This window comes from Balaenoptera acutorostrata, chromosome 14 (assembly GCF_949987535.1).
Source record: "Balaenoptera acutorostrata chromosome 14, mBalAcu1.1, whole genome shotgun sequence".
Classification (NCBI taxonomy): Eukaryota; Metazoa; Chordata; class Mammalia; order Artiodactyla; family Balaenopteridae; genus Balaenoptera; species Balaenoptera acutorostrata.
In genome coordinates, this window is record NC_080077.1 from 8,836,602 (window position 1) to 8,859,828 (window position 23,227).

The window sequence follows — 23,227 nt, forward strand, 5'->3', positions numbered from 1 at the left end:
GTCCCATGCAGGCGATAGAGCAGACACAAAGGCAATGAGACAGGAATACGCTCAAGATCCAAGTGCAGAAAACTTTTCTTTTTTAATCAAACCAAGAACAACACATTCTAAGTTCATTTCAAATGACAGAAAACATGTCTTATCTTGTGAGTTACTCAATGATTCATTAGTTATAAGACGAGTTCCAATAGGAATTTGTCAACCTGGAGAGACTTAAAATATTTATTTTCTACTAATTTATACCTTCCAACAGCTGGTATGTATGTGCAGAGAAGGGTAGGAAATTAGAAGATATTCAGGACAAAGGGAGGGAACAGAATTTTCTAGGTGGAGCTTCTGGGTGGACTCTTTTAAAAGGGACACACTCAGCTGGCATGTGCCTCTTGTCCTTTGCCCTTCTTCACTTTCTGTCCTGAACACAGATAGGTTGCTAGAGGTGGAGCATTTATCTTGCAACCAACTGGCAAGGAGCATGAGGGACAAACGTCACATGCAAAGGATTGCTAAACCAAAGGCTAGAAGCAGCCCAGGATCCTGATGGCCGCCCTGACCCACCAGAACCACCAATCCACAGGCTTCTTGTGTGTGGGAAAAGAAACCAAAAGAAACCTGATGTGCTAAGCCAGTCTGTGCAGTGTTCTGTTACTCTCAGCCAAGTGAGATGCTCATTTATATTACACAGCAAGGTATTCCTCCAGATTTGAAGATGGACTTGATTATTAATAGAATGTGTGGGAGGGTTATTGAAAAAAATTTAGCCCCTGAATCAAAATTCACTGGCCGCACTTCATCAGGAAGGAAGAAGGTCTTACAGGGAATCTAGTTCTTGCTCTTCCATTTCCACAAGGTCCAGGGAATAGTCATTTGTGTTGCGAGAAGAGGGCCCTGGGGCCTGACAACCTTGACCTGGACCCTAGAGTTCAGCTTTGCCATCTGCAGATGAAAATGACTCAGGCCCAACTCTCACGTTATTTTTCAGATATCTAACTGTAGCTCAAGGTTTAATATGATTCATGTGTTATAAACCTGAATGTATACTTGTAGATACTTATAGCACTTTTGTCATGTTTAATTCTTAAAGCTGTCTTTGCACAACTTTCCACATATGAAGAGGTTAGGAATTAAGGTCTGTTCTCACAAGTGTGTGAGATGAGAATCTTGCTGTAAATGTCAGCAAAGCACTTTGAGATTATTCTGCATAATATTCCAGAAAATTCCTGGAAATTCTAGATAATATATAATCAACACTCAATGACTTGTACCCTTTTTTAAAAGTTTCTCCTACTGCTCAGTCATTGCTCAGAGAATTCAAACTAATTGAAATCTGAGCCCAGTTATAAATTAGGAAGCTTATTTGCTAAGAGAAAAAAAAATAATCATGATGAAAACCAAAGGACATCACAGATGATCTTAGGCTTTGGACTGTACATACATTTAAATAATATGTGTGAAGTATGTAAAAAGTTCAAAGTACCACGCAAATTTAGGTTTATTTTTATTGTTGCTTAGTAAATTCAAGGTCTAGAATATTTTTTAAAGGATGGGCTGGCTTTTATCCTTCAGATACCCTAGCAATGGAAGGAATATTGGCAAAATAGGATTCTTTTAAAATTAATAATTTATTTTTCTAAGTGCTTTTCTTTCAATAAAAGCACTGATATGCATTCTAAATGTTCTTTCATAGAACCTATCAGATGTATTACTTACAGAACACAGTTTAGAATTTTTAAAAGAGAGCTACAAAATGCTCTGTATGTCCTGATGATGTTTCAATGGTTGCATGATAATCCAAATTTACATTCAGGTTAATATCAGTCACAGTGATCTATAATTAGTTGAATTTTAAAGGTACTGCTCCAGATTTTTGATGGTGATTGACAGAAAACCCAGCTCAAAAAGGCATAAGAGACAAAAGGGAATTTCTTAGTTCACTTAACTGAAAGATTCAGGGGGATTGGCAGAGTTGGTCCCAGGAGCTCAAACAATGTCATCCAGACCCAACCTTTCTTTCTTCTCTTTGTTGTGGTTTCTTCCATTTTTACTTAATATTCGGCTGGGCCAATGTCACATCCTAATAGTAGGAAGTCCATTTCTAAGTCTCCCAAGAGTTAAAAATATAAAATAAAATAACATAACCCAGAATTGAGTCCCACTGGAGGAATTAAGGATCACATGAAGCTAATCACTGTGGACAGGGGACTCTCACCTTCTTATTGGCCATGTTTGTGTCACATGCCCAAACTTGGAGCTAAGGTTTGAGTCAGCTCACGAAACCACATGGACCAAGAATGGGGAGTGAACAGATGTCCAAGGCAAGTATTGATTCTGTTACTGGAAGAAGGGGGAAAGAATGTTGGGTAGCTAAAATCAAGAAATGTCTGTGATTGGCTCAAATAGCACTTTGTGTATCCAAGACCTCTAATTGTACTGTTTTATCATTTTTTTCTCTATTCCCTATTAGATTGTAAACTCCTTAAAAGAAGGGAACATGATTATTTGATTATGGCCACCTTTTCCCCTTTACTCTCTACTTTGGACAATGCCTAACATTTAGCTGGTACTCATCAAATGATTTTTGAATGAATGAATGAATAACAATTGATACCAGCGAGAAGTATTTAAATTATTACGGCAAGTAGCAGTGAGATGAGTGCTATTAAAAGGTTTACTTATTTTCAATTCATACCACTTTCTGGCTCTCTTTAAGGCAAGTCTGAGCATCTTAAGTGTAGTCTGAAATTATCTAACATTTATAAGTTATATGATTCCTTTATAGGTTGTGTACACTTAATATTCCCCAAACATAGGACAGAATTAAATACCCATATTTGCACTTAATGACAGAACAAAAATAGACAAGGATACAAAATATATTAGGGAATAACTTTACAAATTATTTATTTTATTTTTTGAGGTTTTTAAAATTGCGGTAAAAAGCACATTACGTAAAACTTACCATCTCAACCATTTTTAAGAATATAATGCAGTATTGTTAACTGTATGTACATTATTATGCAACAGATCTTTACAACTTTTCATCTTGCAAAACTGAAACTCTGTACCTTGAAGAACAACTACCCTTTTCCCTCTCCCCCGCAGCCCCTGGCAGCCACCATTCTACTTTCTCTTTCTGAGTTTTGACCACTTTAGATACCTTAGATAAGTGGAATCACTTATGTGTATTTGTATTTTTGTGACTGGCTTATTTCACTCAGCATATAAAGTCTTCAAGTTTCTTCCATGTTGTAGCATATGATAGGATTTCCCTTTTTTTTTTAAAGGTTGAATGATATTTGATATTTCATTGTATGTATATACCACATTTTCTTTATCCACACATCTGCTGATGGACATTTAGCTTGCTTCCACCTCTTGGCTATTGTGAATAATGCTGCAATGAACATCAGTGTGCAAATATCTCATCAAGATCCTGTTTTCAATTTTTTTAGATATATACACTGAAGTGGGATTTCTAGATCATACAGTAAATAATGTTTTTGATTTTTTGAGGAACCACTATACTGTTTTCAATAGCAGCTGCATTATTTTATATTCCCACCAACAGTGCACAAGCTTTCCAATTTCTCCACATCTTCACCAACACCTATTGTTTTCTTTTTCTGTTTTTTTTTTAATAAACTTTTATTTTTTAATTTTTATTTATTTATTTATTTTGGCTGTGTTGGGTCTTCGTTTCTGTGCGAGGGCTTTCTCTAGTTGCGACAAGCGGGGGCCACTCTTCATCACAGCGCGCGGGCCTCTCACTATCGCAGCCTCTCTTGTTGCGGAGCACAGGCTCCAGACACGCAGGCTCAGTAGTTGTGGCGCACGGGCTTAGTTGCTCCACGGCATGTGGGATCTTCCCAGACCACGGCTCGAACCCATGTCCCCTGCATTGGCAGGCAGATTCTCAACCACTGCGCCACCAGGGAAGCCCCTCGTTTTGTTTTTTGATAGAAGCCATTCTAACAGGTGTGAGATATCTCATTTTGGTTTTGATTTGCATTTCCCTGATGGTTAGTGATGTTGAGCGTCTTTTCATATGCTTGTTGGCCATTTGTATGTCTTCTTTGGAGAAATGTCTATTCAGGTTCTTGCCCATTTTAAAAATCAGGTTGTTTGTCTGTTGATGAGTTATAGGAGTTCCTTACAGATTCTGGATATTAACCCCCTATCAGATGTGTGGTTTACAAATGTTTTCTTCTATTCCATAGGTTGCCTTTTCACTCTGTTCATTGTTCTTTGCTGTGAAGAAGTTTTTAAGTTTGATATAGTCTTATTTGTCTATTTTTGCTTTTGTTGCTTGTGCTTTTGGTATCATATTTGAGAAATCATTGCCAAATCCAATGTCATGAGGCATTCCCCTTATGTTTTCTTCTAAGAGTTTTATAGTTTTAGGTCTTACATTTAGGTCTTTAATAGGTTATTTTTTGTGTAGGGTGTAACTTCATTCTTTGGCATGTGGTTATCCAGTTTTCCCAACACCATTTGTTGAAGAGACTATGCTTTTCCCACTGTGTAGCTTTGGCACCTTGTAGAAGATCATTTGACCATCTACACAAAGGTTTATTCCTAGGCTCTGTATTATGTACCATTGGTCTATGTGTCTGTCTTTATGCCCGTGCCTCACTGTTTTGATTACTGTAGCTTTGTAATACACTTTGAAATCAGGAAGTGTGAGGCCTCCAGCTTTGTTTTTCTTTCTCAAGGTTGTTTTCATTATTCAGGGTCCTTTGAGATTCCATATGAATTTTAGGATTGTTTTCTATTTCTGCAAAAAATGCCATTAGTATTTTGATAGGGATTGCATTGAATCTGTAGATCACTTTGGGTAGAATGGACATTTTCACAACATTAATTCTTCCAATCCATTAACACAGAATGTCTTTTCATTTATTTGTGTCTTCTTTAAATTTTTTTTTAACAATCTTTTGTAGTGTTAAGTGTACAAGTCTTTCACTTCCTTGGTTAAGTTTATTCCTAAGTATTTTATTCTTTTTGATACTATTGTAAATGGAATTGTTTTCTTAACTTCCTTTTTCAGGTTGTTCATAGTTGGTATAGGAATGAAACTGATTTTTGTGTGTTGATTTTATATCTTGCAACTTTGTTGAATTTTTAAATTAGTTCTAACAGTTTTGGGGAAGGGAATCTTTAGGGTTTTCTATATATAAGATTATGTCATCTGCAAACAGAGATAATTTTACTTCTTCATTTTTGATTTGCATGACTTTTATTTCTTTTTCTTGCCAAACTGCTCTGATTAGAACATCCAGTACTGTGTTGAATACAAGTGGCAAGAGTGGTCATCCTTGCCCTGTTCCTAATCTTAGTGGAAAGCTTTCAGTTTTTCACTGTTGTATATATTGTTTGTTGTGAACTTTTCATATATGGCCTTTATTATGGTGAGGTGATTTCCTTCTATTTGTAGTTTGTTGAGTATTTTTATCATGAAAGGATGTTGAATTTTGTCAAATGCTTTTTCTGCATCAATTGAGATTATCATGTAGGGTTTTTTCTTCATTCTATTAATGTGATGTATTACATTAATTGATTTTGTTATGTTGAACCATTCTTGCATTCCAGGAATAAATCTCACTTGGTCATGATGTACAATCCTTTTAATGTGCTGTTGAATTTGGTTGACAGTATTTTGTTGAGTATTTTTGCAACAATATTCATCAAGGATATGGGTCTGCAGTTTTCTTTACTTGAAGTATCTTTGTTGGGTTTTGGATTTCAGGGTAATGCTGCCCTCATAAAGTCAGGTTGAAAGTGTTCCCTCCTCTTTAATTTTTTGGAAGCATTTGAAAAAGATTATTGTTAATTCTTCTTTAAATGTTTGGTAGGATTCTTCAGTGAAGCCATCTGCTCCTGGACTTTCCTTTTTTTTTAATATAAATTTATTTTATTTTATTTATTTTTGGCTGTGTTGGGTCTTCACTGCTGCACGTGGGCTTTCTCTAGTTGCAGTGAGGAGGGGCTACTCTTCATTGTGGTGTGCGGGCTTCTCATTGTGGTGGCTTCTCTTTGTTGCAGAGCATGAGCTCTAGGTGCGCGGGCTTTGGTAGTTGTGGAGTGCGGGCTCAGTAGTTCTGGCTTGCAGGCTCTAGAGCGCAGGCTCAGTAGTTGTGACACATGGGCTTAGTTGCTCTGCAGCATGTGGGATCTTCCTGGACCAGGGATCAAACCTGTGCCCCCTGCATTCGCAGGCAGATTCTTAACCACTGCACCAGCAGGGAAGTCCCCTGGACTTTTCTTTGTTGGAAGTGTTTTGATTACTGATTCACCTCCTTATTAGTCACAGATCTGTTCATATTTTTAATTTCTTCATGATTCAGTCTTATTGTTTGTTTCTAGGAATGTATTTACTTATTCTAGCTTATCTAATTTGTTGGCATATAATTGTTCATAATAGTCTGTTATGATCCTTTTTCTTTTTGTGGCTTCAGTTATAATGTCTCCTCTTTCATTTATGATTTTTGCTATTTGAATCTTACCTTTATTTTCTTAATTAGTCTAGCTAAGCTGTTTTCAATTTTGTTTGTCTTTTCAAAAACCAATTCTTAGTTTTAATTTTTTCTATTGTTTTTCCATTCTCTGTTTTGCTTATTTCTGCTAATCTTTGTTATTTTCTTCCTTTTGCTAAATTTGGGTTTGGTTTGTTCTTTTTGTAGTTTCTTAAGGTGTAAAGTTAGGTTGTTGATTTGAGATCTTTCTTGTTTTTCTAATATAGGTATTTACCACTATAAACTTCCCTCTAGTATTGCTTTTGCTGCATCCCATAAGTTTTAGTATGTTGTATTTTCATTTTCATTTCTCTCAAGATACTTTCTAACTTCCCTTGTGATTTCTTCATTGAACCATTGGATGTTCAAAAATGTGTTATTTAATTTCCACATATTTTTGAATTTTCCAGTTTTCCTTTTGCTATTGATATCTAGTTTAGTTTCATGTCAGAGAAGATACTTGGTGTGATTTGAATCTTCTTAAATTTGTTAAGACTTGTTTTGTGGCCTAGCATGTGATCTATGGTGGAGGATGTTACTTGTGCACTTGAGAAGAATGTGTATTCTGCTTCTGTTAGATGGAGTATTCTGTGTCTGTCTGTTAGATCCAGTTGGTCTATAATGTTGTTCAAGTCCTCTGTTTCCTTATTGATCTTCTGTCTGGATGTTCTACCCTTTATTGAAAGTGGGATATTGAAATCTCCTACTATTATTGTGTTACTGTTTATTTCTCCCTTCAATTCTGTCAAAAATTCTGTTTGCTTCATATATTTGGGTGCTCTGATATTAGATCCTTATATGTTTATAATTTTTATATCTTCCTAGTGAATTGATCCTTTTATCCTTCTATAATGTCCTATGTATCGTGTGACAATTTTTATCTTAAATTCTACCTCTGCCCTCTTGTTTACCATTTATCTGGAATACTTTTTCCATCCTTTCATTTTCAGCCTATGTGTGCCCTAAAAGCTTCAGTGGGTTTCTTATAGACAGCATAAAGTTGGATCTTGTGTTTTGTTTTGTTTTGTTTTAATTTATTCAGCCACTCTGTGTCCTTTGATTGGGAAGTTTAATCCATTTATATTTAAAGTAATTACTGAAAGGAATGAACTTACTCCTGCCATTTTATTCATTGTTTTCTGTGTGTTTTTAAAGTTATTTTGTCCCTCTTTTCCTTTATTGATGCCTTATTTTGTGTTTTGTTGATTTTTTCAAGTGACATGCTTTGATTCCTTTCTCATTTTCTTTTGTGTATCTCCTGTAGATATTTTCTTCATGATTAATGGAGATTACATAAAACATCTTATTGTTATAACAATCTATTTTAAACTGATAAAACTTAATCTGAATCACATACAATAATTCTACTCTTTTATGTCTCTCCCCCAATTTATTGATGTCACAAATTACATCTTTTTATATTTTGTATCTATAACATAGTTTTATAGTTAGTTTTTATGCTTTTATTTTTAAATTCTACAGTAGAATTAAATTGATTTATGTATCACCATTACAGTATTATATGATTTTGTATTTGTCTATGTATTTACCTTTACCAGAGAGCTTTATATTTTTATATTTTCATATGTTTTCATGTGCTGTACAGGTCATTCTCTTTAAGAGGAAAGTTGTGTGTGTGTGTGTATTTTTTTTTAATTGGCAGTACTCAAAGTCCTGGTACTTTAGTAACCTCAAGGTTTGTTTTTGTTCTTTCTTATTGCTATTGTCTTTTTTTAAAAAGTATTATGATCTTTTCTTTTAAGCCTGAATCACTTCCAAGGTACTTTCAGTCTCTTGCTGGATTTTTTCCAGCACTTCAGGTAACTCAAACCTAGTCTCTGAACTTAGCAGAGCTAAATTCCCATCCTCATGTCTTAAAAAGACCTAACAATTAAGGGTCTCAAAGAAGTTGTTCTCTCCCCAGCCTATTTCTCTCTTTGATTGTTCAACCCAGAATCCCATCAAAATGTAACATCTTCCAAAATCCATTTATAGTGAGCACTTGGCTGGATCATGCCTGGCATGATTCTCTGCAGTGGTATGTCCTGTCTCTAAAAGCAGAGGTCCTGGAACCCTGGAGATTTTCTGCAGGGGAGCTTTATGACCTCACTTCCTAGAGTGATCCCAGACTGGACGGTCCCTCATTTAATGCACCTTGTGGAACTCAAATGGGAAACCCAACTTTCTCAAAGCTTCAAAGCAATTACATTATGCAGATAGTGAAAGATTTACACAGTTTGAGTTACTTTTAGTCTATTTCAGATCACAAATTTATAAATAACAAACATAAAGGTTCAATGCTGAAAATATATTGAAATAAGTTTCTAAAAGGTGTTGTCATGCTTACCTAAAATATCACTGTAGTATTATCATTTTTTAGGTTTGAGGACCTGCCAACAGTAGTGTCCATTTTCTGGCTGCCATCCGAACTACACATGAAGTTTTAGGTTCTTTTTACTGCAAATTAAATGCTCTCCAGTAGTTTTTGATTAGTCATGTGGTTTACTGGTGAAATAAAAGATGGCAGTCAGAGCATAACCTCCAGCTCTGGGGACCTTCCTGATTTTGCTAATAATTATCTTTTGCTAATAATTATCAGCTTTTGCTAATAATTATCTAGGCTTCTGAACTTAGAATTCAGCACTTTTACAACATTCTGTTACGGTTGCATAGCTCACTAGACAAGATAATTGCATGCCCTGTATTGCAGACTGCCTTACCTGGGTAAATGCAAATACAATAAATAAATACAGAATCAGAATGTAAACTGAATGTGGCAATCAACATACAAATTAGGATCCAAGCCATGCTAGTTAGTGCTTGATTTTCTACCTCGGATCACCTGCTTACTGAAGTTTTCTCCCTTCTCTTTATCCGGCCCTGATCTCTCCCACATTGGATAAAGGACATCAGGTACTTTTCTTATTGCCCTCAAAGGGTGTGAGCTCTTTATTCTTTGACCTCATCACATTCTGTACCTCTCACAGAGGTCCCCTCGATCTGTGCTGTGCCTTGGTTATCTGTGCGTTTCTTATTCTTGCCCTCACCAGCTATGCTGGAAGATGTAAATTTAATAATAAAACTACCCATGTTTTGCAGTGTCTCTCAGTGTTTATCACCACACATGTCACCTGGTGCAATGATGTCTGACTCTTAGATGTGTGGTGCCTGGATGAAATTCCATCATTTTCTTCTTTCCTAAAAATCTACAACTCACTTTGGTATATCTCCTTGAAACAACTTCCTCATAAACTTCAAGGAGTTGGTGATTAGTTTTTATGGTGGAAGTATTTGTTTTGTTTAAAGTCTAAGGAAGCCATATGCCAGGTCAGGGTTTGTTCTTAAGAAAAGGAAACCCCTTGAAACAGAAGCATACAACCTCAGGTGTTAATGAAATACGGAGAGGAGAAGGGATGCTAAGTTTGATCCTGTGGCAGAGGAATGTGTCCGAGCCTTAGACATATTCTCTTTTTTTCTTATAGTAATTAATAAATTTTTCACTTTTTGTTGTAAAAATGAAAATCAAAACAAAGCAAAGCTGTGGCAGTGCTTTGTAAATGCTGATGTACCCTGGAAATGTATCTTCAAGGGCTGGCAACAGCAGGACATAAATACACATGGCTGGCCTTTGAATCCTGTTCCTATTTTATAGGGCAGATTTTATCAGCCCCACTTGATAGAAGAGAAAACTGCGTTCACTGAGGTCACCCCAGCCACTCCGAGGTCTATTTCTATTTCCGACGCAGGTCTCTGATTCCCTTCTCCTTGGCTGTGCCCACTACCCACCACCTTTCTGGAGGAGAATCTCGTCTTCACAGAAATCAGGAAGGTCCCCACAGCTGGAGGTTATGCTCTGGCTGCCATCTTTCATTCCAGCCTGAATATATGCTTTCAGAAAGATGCTTGGCTCCTCTGTCCCCTGTCTCCCAGGCCCTCCCCCGATGCGAGTACACACACACACACACACGGCCTAGAGGACAAAGAGCAGGGTGTGAAGTCCCTGCCTGCTCCGCGTTCACATTTCCACAGAGCCAGCCAGGATTCCGCGCCGTGGGGCTGGGGGCCAGAATCTCCCTGCCCTCCAAGCAGCCAGGGGCAGCTGCCACATCGTCCCCTCAGCAGTTCCCATGATGCCAGGAGACGGAATAGCCTCCAGGGCTTGTTGGCCACCGCTTCTCCTGCCCTCTGGAAAAAATCAGCAGGTCTGCAGTCCTGCCACTTTAGCAAATATTTATTAGAGGAAATGGTGACTAACATTTATTAATTGATCATCTGCTCTGTTCAACACACAAAATTAATAATAATGATGACAATTTCCTGGGTACTCACTATATATGTGAACTGATTCTAATAAATATCACGATAACTCTAGGTGTTATGGTTATTTTACAGATGAGAGAAGACAGATAGCTTAAGAATGCTGCTCAGCTTACACCAGAGGGTGAGTGACAAGCCCAGGTCTGTTTCACTCCAAAACCACCCAGCTGTGGGCAAGGCGCTTGGGGTATTGTAAAGAATATTAGCCTGTGTACATTTAACTACCATACCAGGTGCGATGGGTTGAATTGTTTTCCCCCAAAAGATATGTTGAAGTCCTCATCCCCAGTACCTCAGATTATAACCTTATTTGGAAATGAGGTAATTATAGATATAATCAAGGTAAGACGAGGTCAGGTTGAAGTAGAGTGAACCCTTAATCCAATATGACTGATGTTCTTTTCAATTTTTCAATTTTTTAATTTGTTTCAAAGTTAAACCCAAGACACACTGACTCCATAGGAAATCCACTGAGAAATGTTTTTCTAGGCTGAATGTCTGTTTCCCCTCAGTCTCCCCCAACAGAGCATGTACTGTTAATTACTTTCATTTTACAATCACTGCAGTCCTACCACTATACCAAGATCACCTAAACTGTGTGTGTGGCATTCTGAATGTTCTTAGTTATACCCTAATTTCACTAACTGCAAAAGATTTTCTGGGATAAACTCTCACTTGAATTCTTTGGCTACTTTTGATGGTGAAGTCCAAAGAACTCTTAAATGATTCTCCTTTGCAGAGGGGTGTTACTTTCTAGGCATTAACAACTAGCACCTGGGGCTGTGCTGATCCCATTTGGCATCACTGGGAGACCACCTGTAAAACCAAAGAATCATTTGATGCAAGAGCCAACTAAGTGCCTCAAAAGTGAAGGTTAAATTTAAAGAAAAAACTAATCTAGAGGAAAAAAAAAAAGGCAATCCTAGAGGAACTCATTCTAAGCAATCAATCAATCATTAGGCCTGTGTGTGTGTGTGTGTGTGTGTGTGTGTGTGGAAGGCACAACCAGATCAGTGCAGGCTGGTGGGTCCCAGATGACTCTCCTTTTCGGGAGACAGTGCTCTAAGGGAGCAGAATCTGGCAAGTGGCCGGTAAAGAGCAGCCATGAAGTACTGGGGACATTGACGCTCAACCCCGCTCTGGAGTCAAACCTACAGGTTCACTTGGGTCCCACAGAGCAATGACTGATGTTCTCAGAAGAAGAAAAGAGACAGAGAAAGAAGGCAGCCATGTGTTGACGAGGCAGAGACTACAGTGAGGCAGTCACAATCCAAAGAATGCTCGGGGCCACCAGAAGCTGAAAGAAGCAAGGTAGGATGCTATCCTACAGGTTTCTGAGGGACCACGGCCCTGCTGACACCTTGATTTCAGCATTCTGGCCTCCAGAACAGTGAGACCATAAATTTCTGTTGTTTTAAGCCACCAAATTTGTGACACTTTGTTATGGCAGCCCCAGGAAACCAATATACCAGGCAAAATGAGGAGTGTTTTCATAGGGGTATATAGCAAGTATTATAGGAATTTGTCTGTTCTATAGGAAAACTGACTGAGAAGGCCTGGGAAAGGAAAAAGAAAAGCTTGCTGTCTTTGCACCTGCTCTTAAAGGAGAAGTAGTCTTCAGGAGGAGAAGGTGGAGGTTGGAGGGGCTGAAGAGCATACCTGGCCAGTGGAAAGGTACAAACTCAGACCCAGAGGAAGGCTCGTCTGGGATGGGCCTGTGAGAGGGAGTGAAGCAGGGAAGTGGGGAGGGACGAGTGGGGTGATGCAAAGGGTTTGCAGCCGGGGGGGAGCAGTGGTCAGGCTGTGTCTGCCCCCCAGCACTGCCCAGCAGCCCTCCTCAATGAGGGGCCCAGGTTGTCCCCTCTGGGCCCAGGACCCATCTTTCTGTGAAGCACGCGTTCCTCTGCTGGACATGACACCAAGCTAGCCTTGGTCCACCCCCCTTTCTGCCTGTTTTTATAACGGCACTGCCCTGGTCCCCAGTCTCCATCTTGTCGCTCTGTCTAGCAGCTGGGTGTTCTGGGGCAGGGCCCTCCATTCATTTGCCAGTCCCCTCACAGGGACTCAAGTCCTTCCTCTGACCTGGCGAATGGGCCCTGGGCCTTCCCTCAGTTTGGTTGGCTCCATCCTGGACCTGCATCCTCCCGCTGCAATCACCCCCCCCGAGCCTCCGGGGCACCAGCCCGCCTGGCTGTGCCGTCTGCCCTGCCGGGCCCTGCCCCTCTGGCCCCGTGGATGGCCTGGTTCCAGGTGCCAGCGCTTCCTGGCCGCTCCAGCAGGCTCTGGCCTGAGGGAGCCCCAAAGGTTTGTGAGCTGGAGCAGGACACGGTCCAAGCTGTAGCTCTGGCTGCTCTGTCAATGCTGAACTGAAAAATAGATCATGTGGAAGCTGTGTCTGACAGGAACGGGCTGCTTGATGAATATTTGTTTTTGTTTCTATTTATTTATTTTTGGCTGTGTTGGGTCTTCGTTTCTGTGTGAGGGCTTTCTCTAGTTGCGGCAAGCGGGGGCCACTCTTCATCGCGGTGCGTGGGCCTCTCACTATCGTGGCCTCTCTTGTTGCAGAGCACAGGCTCCAGATGCGCAGGCTCAGTAGTTGTGGCTCACAGGCCTAGTTGCTCCGCAGCATGTGGGATCTTCCCAGACCAGGGCTCGAACCCGTGTCCCCTGCATTGGCAGGGGGATTCTCAACCACCGCACCACCAGGGAAGCCCTGAGTATTTGTTTTGTAAATGGACAGATAAAGGGGAAACAATGTGAGGATTATAGTGATTGTCCGGGAGAGAGGCACTGAGCACCTCTATGTGGCCTTGTCCCGCTTCAGATACAGATGGCAGCAGGACAGGGGGTTGAGGTGGGGACTGGGGGCCAGGGGTCTGTGATGTAGAGGGGAGAGCGAGGGCTTTGCTGTTCAACAGTCTGGCTTCAGTCCTGGCTCTGCTGCCTTCTGGCCTCTGAGCCTCAAATTCTTCCCTGCGGCATCCACCTCTCAGAGTAACAGGAACAGGTGATTTGTAACATTTGTGGTGATCTGCATCCAGGAAATGGGTCGACAGGTGGTAGGACCCTCACCCCAAATTCTAATTCCTTGGAAGTGGAATCAAACGAATAAGGCATCATCCAGGTTCTCAAAGGGTCTGGAACACCTGGAGAAGGGGGTTACCTGGCAGGCACACAGGCTCAGGAAATAAAACAAGGCTCCAATAATCAGGACCAGTCTAGTGCCTTGCATAGGACTGGCACTTACTAAGTAAAGATGGAAACAATAGAATATCAGGACTTTCATATGATTGCATGCAACAGTTCTCAAAGTGGGGTGCCGGGACCCATAGAGGTCTCTGTGACCCTTTCAGTGGGTCTGTGAAGCCAAAACTATTTTCATAGTAACAATAAGGTCCAATTTGGCTTCTACACTCTCATTCTTGCATGAGCATACAGAGGACTTTTCCAGAGGCAACCTGACATGTAATGTTGAAACGGATTGGATGGGGCTCCTGAAATGATTGTCAAATGATGAAAAAGCACGTGCAAACTTTATTCTATTGAATCTATTTGACTGAATGCAAAGGCAGAGATGAGAACCCAGCTGTCCTCTGCCCAGCTAGCCATTAAAGAAAGTTGAAAAAAAAAAAAAGAATTTTTTTGGTAATTCTATCATTCCCTTGCATATTAATAAAATGGATTATTATCAAGGAATTTTAAAAAAGATGAGAAAATAAGATCAGTTACATGAGTGACCAGATCTGGGGTGCAACATGAGAACAAGATGTAGAAGCCCAAGGCCAGCTGGACTACTTGGACACGTGTCATGGTGCCCAATCCCAAGGTGTTGGGTCCACACTGACCCTTGGGGTCACAGGGCTAGTGTGGACCAAGTGGCTCTAGCTGGGGGAGCAAAGGGCTGTAAAGGCTGGAAACTGGGCTGGGAAAATAGCAGTGGGTGTTGGGCTGGAACAGAAGAGATGGGTAAGGGTGGAATTGTCAGGGATTAGACCAGAGGATGTGGGTGGGAAGGAGGAATGAATGACTCAGACATTTATAACCAGTATGAGTGCCAAGCAGGCACTGAGTGCCCTCAGGGGTAACCTGACCTGTGGCCTGCCAGGCAGAGGTCTTGGAGGGGGAGCAAGGATTCTCGTACCATTCCCAGAGTGACTGGGGGTGCAGAAGGCTAGGCTGCTCTCCCATTTATCCACACGATGGGCAAGCCAGGCACAGTCCTGGTCCCTTAGCAGCAAAAGTGCCCTTCTCAGGTGACACAGCTACATTCACTTTTTTAGAGGTTTGTGCTAAAAACGTTCACAACAATTGTAACTGAATAGAAATGAAATACCACTCTGAATTCTATAACAAAAACTTAAAATTTGTAAAGAATCCTTCATATTTAATGATCAAACAAAGACCATGATAGTAAGAGACCAAGGTTAAGATAAAATATCTAAATGGAGCAGCTCCGCCTATTCTGGACGTATTCCAGCAGAGATCTTTATGAGATTCACTTGTTTATAATGGGATCTCATGAAGATCTTTGTTGATAATGAGGGGAAATTTGCCCTATCGGCTATTAAGGTACACTTACTACAAAGCCATCCTGTAGTAGGATGAAGCACGCACAGACTGATGGAGCAGAACAGAGAACCTGTAGACCCAGGAACACAGGGGAACTTCACACACGATAAAGCTGACACCACAAATCAAGGGAAAAGGAAGGATGGTGAACTGAATGAGCTGGGAAAACTGCTTCTCCTTATGGAGAAAAATAAAACTGCATCCCTATTAATTCCATGAAAGTGTGGACTACACTTCCAGGGAGATTAAAGACCTCCATATGGAAGGTAAAACTGAAAAGCTAATGGAAGAAAATGAAGGAGAATGTTTTTCTGAAATTGGGGAAAGAAAGTGCTTCTAAAACTGAATGTTACGAACACAAAACTATAAAGGCAAGAAAACTGATGCGTTTGATTAGAAAGAACACCATGGACAAAATTAATTCAGCTGATGGAGAACATATTCGCAATGTCTAAAACTGATAGGGGATTAATAACCAGAAAACACAGGAAACTCTCGCAAACAAGAAAACCCCAACAAAAATAGGCAAAGGAAAGGAGCAGTTTCCAAAAAAGGAAATCCGAAAGGCCAGCAAACACATAGAGACGTCAAACCTGTTAGTGATCAGAGGAATGCAGATTTCAACAGTACTGAGGGCATTTTATAGTTACTGTCATGGCACCAAATACGTGTAGTGGGATGTGGAGATGTGCACCCCCGTGCCCTGCTGGGGGGGTGCAGGTGTGGGGATCATTCTGGGGGGCCCTTGTCCCATTTACACGTACTCAGACCTTTTGACTAGAGTGAGCACGCATCTCAGTTTGCCTGAGATAGTCACGGTTTTTGCTTCTTGTCCCCGTGTGATTATTAACAGGGCTCCCTTTCACCCTTCTAGACTGTCCTTGTCTGGATGATAAGTTATAAGACCATCTTCCTGGGATCCAACAAGTCCTCTTAGACGTATGTCCCAGTGAAATTCTCAGGTCCATAGGGATCTGTATGCAATATTTGTGGCCTCTGTGGAGGTAACTTGAATGTCCAATCTGGGAGGGGGACAGGTGACATGTGTTGGATACAAACACAAAGGGTTATGCAGGTGCAAGGAGGGTTTAGATGAACCCGCAGCAAGCTGGGTGGGTAATAAAAGCAGTGCTGAGTGGGGAAAAGTGAAGCAGAAGGAGATACACAACTTTATATCATTTATATAAATTAAAAGTATGTGTACACAGAACAATATACATTGTGCAGAAAACACATATAAACAAAGAGCTATGCATTAAACACATAAGGATGATGAGGAAATGGAAAATGGGAATAAAAAAGAGTAATTACAACCTAAAGACCTGGATTCCATTTTAATACACAGAATGTTCTGTGAAAGGTCTCTGGGAGAAATGTTCAGTGAGTCACCCATTGCAACATCTTGGTTGCTACTATTTGCTAAGAACTCCTAGTGCTTTCGCAAAAGAAAACATCCTGGTCCATTCAATAACACTGATGGGAGAAAAATGTAGATACCAGGGAATGAGGACAAATGTCTTCAAGTTGCCATAACCAAGTTCCTGCCTTAAATTAAAACACTTTTACTAATGAAAAGTCGTCTTTGATGTAACTAGCCATCACATAAATATTTGGACCAAGTAAGTCTCAGCTCAAATGTTTTGAGAGTTGGTACAGTATTTAGAGAGAACGGAGTCCAATTCATTATTCAGGGGAAGCTTGAGTCCTGAGTGGTGTTTTGAAAGAAGGGAAAGATACAGTTGCTGAAGATGGGTGTCCCTGACAGAGAAAGTGACAGAAGCAAAGAGAGAATGGAGGTGTTTTCAGGGGCAGTGGGGAAATGGGAGGGAAGGGTGCGAGGCGTGCGTGGAGAGAACAGAGCCCAGGCTCTCACTCAGATATTGGGGGGATGAAAAGCATTCAGATAAAAAGCCTTGCTGTCTGAGAGCACCTGGAAGTCTTTAATAAAAGGACATTTTCATTTGTTTCAGGAGGCATAAAGAGAACAGGAGCAGGAAATTTGTGGCACTGAAATGACACTTGAGGGATGATCATTCTTTTCAACTTGCGTGGAACAGCCTGGGGGAGAGAGATTAGAGGCACGTGCTGCAGCCTGAAGGCGCCCAATAAAATTGCTTCTCTCCCCATCCCAGTTCTGAAAACCCGAGAGCTTTATTGCTGATAAAGCCGCTACCAGGGAATGTGGTCCAGATCTGTGAGTGAGTGGACATTCTAAAACCGAACCACAGGATTAAACAAATGTGCCCCCTTACAGGGAGCCCTGAACCTCACAGCTCTCCCAGACAGGCGGGGCCCTGCAACATGCATGGCTTAAAGGGGCAGAGAAGTCCTCTTTGCAGGCAGGCAGACTGGACACACACACACACACACACACACAGCCAGGCTGCACGTGACCAGGTTCTTCCCTCCAAACACACCAGTCAGATCACATGAGGCCTCCTCCATCAGAGTTACAGGGGAGCTCTACATGTTCCCCTCGTCCCTCAGAGGCAAGGAAATAGCCTGTCTTCCATGTGAAAGCAGGAAGGGGTTCCTTAGTTAAGGGGTCTTCTCGGTTGCAAGTTCTAGAAGACCACGGGCCAGGCACTGGAACAAGAGGACGAGAACAGAGGACACCAGAGTTCTGAGCTTCGGGAGCTCTGCAGTCCTATCAGCTTCACCCCTCCCCGCCAGTTAGCACGTGCCCCAGTGCCTAGGAAATCCAGGATGTCAACCCTGGCACATTCCGCCCTGAGACTTAAAATAGCTTTCTGACTGTGGGTGGACTGCCTTGCTTTTCTTTCTTAAAAATCGTTTCAAAATGAAAGCAAGTCTTAGGAAACACGTGCCTAACGTCCCAGGCTTGCTGTTGGTGGGCCCGGGGAGAGAAACGTGTTCTAAGATGGTCAGGTGTCTTTAGAAGAAGAAAGTGGCATGCGATGGTGGTGACTGTGCCTTCAGCACCCACTAGGTGTTGTTCTGGGTCGTCTTTCAGAACGGGTTTCGCAGCGACGGCGATGAGCAGCCAGAGGAGTTGGCCAGTCCCGAGGGTGTGGGGCGTTGCCAGTCTAGATGCAAGACACAACCGTCTGACAAGGACATGTGCAGAAACTGGAAGCCCCTCTCTCTTGCCCAGCGAGTGTGTGGGAGGGAGAATGGGAGGGCAGGGCTGGCCGTGCCGCTCAGGACCGGCCCCGGGAGGCAGAAGGGAGGACGCGCCTCGGCCAGTCACTCAGGGGGTCGTGTCCACCCAAAACAAGGGGAACTTGTTCTCCAACATCCCTTAAGTGTACAGCCTTGAGCTGCCAGCTGTAACAATTCTCAGCACGGAAAGCGTGACCCCGAGAGCTGACTCTGTGTGTGTGTGGGAGGGAAAGGTTGTGCAGGCAGGGCCTGGGGCCGGCCTGTGCGTTTTCTAGCACATCCGGACGCACAGAGAGCAGCCCCACAAGCAGCGTCGCTGCAGCGCCGGCGCTTTGGAGCTGAGTGGGGTATTAGGGCCCCGCGTCGAACCCCTGTGAACACAGACAACAAAGCCGGCCTAGAGAGCACAGGGGATGCACACACCCAGCCTGCAGATGTGTTTTGTCTGGTTTGCACGGTGTTTTGAAAAACGAATTTAAATCATTGCCAACATTTAAAGGTTGGGAAATTTCATATGAAAATCAGGACTTCAAGCTTTTCTTGAGAGCTAGACGTGTGACAGGGCAGCGCCCGCACTCGAGCGTGGCGACAGCCGTGAGCGGAAGTTGACGGGGGGCCGGCGCCCCCTGCCTGCCGCGACCACCTTCCTCCACTCCGGCGGCTTCCCTCCCGCAGCTGAGCTGCCTGCTCTGCTGGCCTTGTGTCTGCAGCGTGGTCCGAAGCCATGTGCCGCCAGTCCCGGTTAACGGCGGAGTTGGCACCAGCTCCAGATTGTACGGTTGTCTTTGGACTCCACCGCCCTGCCGTCCATGCATTCCTGAATCAGATTGTCGGGGGTCACTTGAGGACCCAGTCCGAAGAAGTAGCTTGGAATTGCAGATCGGCCGAGTGGCACTGCCAAGTTCATAGAAATTCATGGAGAATCTGGTAAATTCCAAACAGCCAAAGGCCAAGTTTAATTAAGTGTAAACTTCAGGGGTTTGTCTCATCTGTTTTGCTCCCCCTATAGCTAATTGCCTGACAAGGGGTAGGAGCTCAATAAGTATTTGTCAAATGAAGAATGTGGTCCATGTTTCAGCGTAAAGCATTCCTCACGATGTTATAAAGAGGAGTTCATTCCGGAGTGAGCCTTTTGCTATTCAGTAAGATCCAGCCGGGTCAGGTAACATCTTTCATCTGCTACAGAAATTTGCCCTGTTAGCAAACAGCTTTATTTTTCTAAAGTGCCAGTTTTCCAGGTTACATGTCAAATCTCTAGGATTCAGACCTCTAATACTCAGTGAGATATCGTAATCACTACAGAGGACACCCAGGGCGCCTGTGTTCGAGTCAGTGCAATAAATGTTTACTGAGCTCCTGCTATGTGCAAGGTTCTCTTCTAGGTGCTCGAGATCCCGATAAAGCAGAGAATGGCCCAACCTCCGAGGAGCTCCTGGTGTGAGCGGACGGCGGTGCAGATACCCGTGGAAAAGTCTGTATCGCACCGGGCATTCCCAGCACATTAACTGCTTTATTAAGTTAGCTTTTGACAATCAAAAAAAAGAAGAAGGAAGGAGAGAAGGGAGGAAGGAAAGAGGGAAGGAAGAAGGAAGAAAAATTCATGGTGATTTTTAAATGTTTATTGTTTATATTCTGCAACCAAACACCAAAATTAAAAACTCTAATTTATTTGGGAGCTAATTTGTTTCACATAAGTGGATTTTTTTCATATAAAACATTGAACCACGCATAAAGGAGATACAGCAACTTCAGAAGGAGGCTTCCTCCTCAGGAGGGCTTAGTGGGTTTTAGTGCTTTTTCTTTTAAAAAAAAATCTGAAAATAATGTGATAAAATATTACCAATTGTTAAATCTGGATAGTTGGTACCTAGTTGTCTATTGAATTATTTTATGATGATTTACAACGATTTTAAAAATTACAAAATAATATGCTTCCCGATAGCATAGACCAGACATAAATAGACCCCTTTCCTGAGAAAACTACCCTTATGAACATCAGTCAGTGGCCTGGGGTCTACTTTGTGCCCTCGGGACTCCCGAGGAATGTAAAGCTGTCTCTGGGCTACGTGACCCCAGATGGCTGTATTCTGAGTTACTGTCTGTTTTGTGTAGTTTTTCTGCCTCTTTGCTGTCAGGGTGTCTGCTTGTCCCTTGCACCCTCCCTTCTAATCTGCTGTGCCCAGAAAAGAGCTAATCAAACCTGTTAGAATCCCAACTAAAATTGGAATGAATAAACTTTAAGAGAAACCTAGAAAGTTTCTAAATAGATGGACTCTTTTTTCTAATATTTTTATTTCCCCCCTTCATCTGGCTTTCAATGGTGTTTTGGACAGTTGGAATCTAGGTAAGTAAACCGTTTCCATGGTTAGCAATCCGGGAGACAGCAGTATGGGATGTTGGAAAGAAAACTCATCTGAGTAACCTGGCTTTGGTACTAACTAGCAGTGTTCATTCCTTCATTTATTTATTCAGCGAATACTTACTGAACAATTATCAGGTGCTTGTTTTCGCTGCTGAGGGCACAGCACTGAACAAGGGAGCCAGGGGCTTCCATTCTTGTGCCAGAGACAGGAAGAAAGACACAGACAAGCCAGTCTATAGCAGAGAGTGCTAAGTGCTCTCAACACAGTCGATCAGGTGAAGTGGCAGGGCATGATCCCGAAGGCAGCACTTCACGTGGGGAGCTGGAAGTACTCTCAGAGGAAGTGGTATCTGGGCAAAAAACTGGAACACTGGAAAAGGCCAGGCTGGCAGAGATGGGGGAAGAGCATTCCAGGCAGAGGGAACCTCAAGTATGAGAGCCCCGAGGCAGGCACCTAGAGCACGTGGAGCACGGGGAGGATGGGACACGGAACTGGGGAGCAGGAAGGGGCCGGGCCACATGGGGAGGTGGGTGGGGAACAAGGGAGGGGTTTGCGTTTTATTCTAAAACCCCACCGGCAGGGGAGAGACTCCATCTGATGTACTCTTAAACAGGGCTGTTAGGTCTGCCGGATTGGATGCACAACAGGTGGAGGATGGAGTGGGGTCAAGGCAAAGAGAGGAATTCAGGTTGACCTCTAGGGTTAGGGCCAAGGGGAAGGTTGGAAGGGGGGCAGTTTTCAAAAAATCCAGAGTACTGGAGATACCAAGTACGCAGTTGTTGCTCTAGGGAAAGGTCAGGGCTGGAGATGTTATTTAAGCCTTGGAGCAGATGAGATGACCTAGGAAGGGAGTGTGCATAGATAAGGGCCCAGGAATGAGCTGGGAGCCAAGTCCACAGGGAGAGGTCGGCGGAGGAGGAACTGGAGAGGAGAGCCAGCTTCAGAGGGGGATCCAGGGGAAGGAGGAGAGGAGAAAACAGAAACGCTAAGAACAGAATGTTCCCAGGGAGTCCTACATGTGTCCAAGGCTGCTTAGGAGAAGGGTAAGGTGAGGCAGAGAAGTCCGGCCCCTTGATTTAGCAAGATGTAGGTCACCGGCTATCTTGACAAGAGAAGTTTGGGTGTAGGAGTGCAGACAATTTAATCTCTGTGGGGCTCTTTCCTCTGTTAAATGTGGGTATCTGAATAGAGGATGTTCAAGGTCCTGTCCACTAGGTCATCATACAACATGGCTGGAAACTGGAAACTTTTTGTTTTTTAAATCTCATAAGTTGATCAGAGATAAGAAAAATAATAATAAAAGAAGCTACAATAGTTGGGAGTTTATTACTCAAACCAGTGTTGTCATTAGTACTCTTTTACATAAAAACTATTAAGGTTATTTATGCCAAATTTTTAAAAAGCCAAAGAAACAATTAAAATAGAACACCTAGTGGCCAGAATTATTCTTAGGGGACTCAAACTATATAAGCCGTACCATCAATATAGTGCCAAGAGTCTCCTAGATTACTGTCCTGTAAAGCCCTTAAAAATGATCTCTAGGCACAATGCAGAGTGGCCCCCCCTCAGGCCGTCTGAGTCCTTATTCATTCTCGTGCTCTTTCACCCACTGTCCTGAATTTTCACCCAAGGTTACTGAGTCCTGCAAGATAACACAAATCATTGTTTTGCCAAGGGTACTCTATTTCCCTCTTGCCTATTGACTGTTCTTTACAAGTGATGGAGGCTAGAGACTGTCGTGCTATTTGTGAGCTTTTCCTTGAGATTAGGCTGCCACCAGCACGGAGACAGGTTCCGAAGTGGCCTGACAGGCAACCTGCAATCAGGGGCCGTGGACGCTCTGTGTAGACGGTTCTCGTCCTTGTCTGCGTCTAAAGCTTCTGAGAGGGCTGCCTTAACTCAATTTCGTGTAACCTTGCCTGAAGAACTCCAAGCAATCTCCCAACAAACAGCCTTTCACCTGGGCTCATGGGTAGATGTTTGATTTCCCTCCTCTGGCTGAAAAAGCAAAACCCTGAAATGAGGCACAAGTCATTCAAGGTCAATAGCTAGTCGAAACGAGAGCAGGGAATGGTATCTAAGACTCCCGGCTCCAGGTTTCTTCACTTCCTGCCAGGGCACTGATGATCACACGTGAACAAAACCATGACTTACAAAATGGGGGAATAACTTCACCAAAGAAGGGTGAAGGGTGAGGCAAGGTAAGTAACATTTGTCAAGATCCTGCCACACCTACGTCAGTGGTTCTCCAATCTTTGGGTACGTCAGGCTCACCTGGAGACTTGTTAAAAACAAGATCCCAGGGTTTCCTAGAGGGGGAATCCATGAGTGATCCTAATGCACACC

General features: G+C 42.5%; 1 long non-coding RNA gene across 2 annotated transcripts; it reads left to right on the top strand.

Annotated features, from left to right (window-relative positions):
• The first annotated feature begins 9,238 nt into the window (after positions 1-9,238).
• LOC103011858 (uncharacterized) lies at positions 9,239-20,191 on the top strand. Of its 2 annotated transcripts, none has more exons than XR_009005259.1 (5): positions 9,239-9,422; positions 10,902-10,950; positions 12,003-12,137; positions 12,364-12,500; positions 19,901-20,191. It is a non-coding gene; the product is annotated as an uncharacterized LOC103011858 (long non-coding RNA). The 2 variants fall into 2 exon arrangements; XR_451328.2 differs by lacking the exon at positions 19,901-20,191 and adding an exon at positions 17,366-17,465.
• The last annotated feature ends 3,036 nt before the right edge of the window (positions 20,192-23,227 follow it).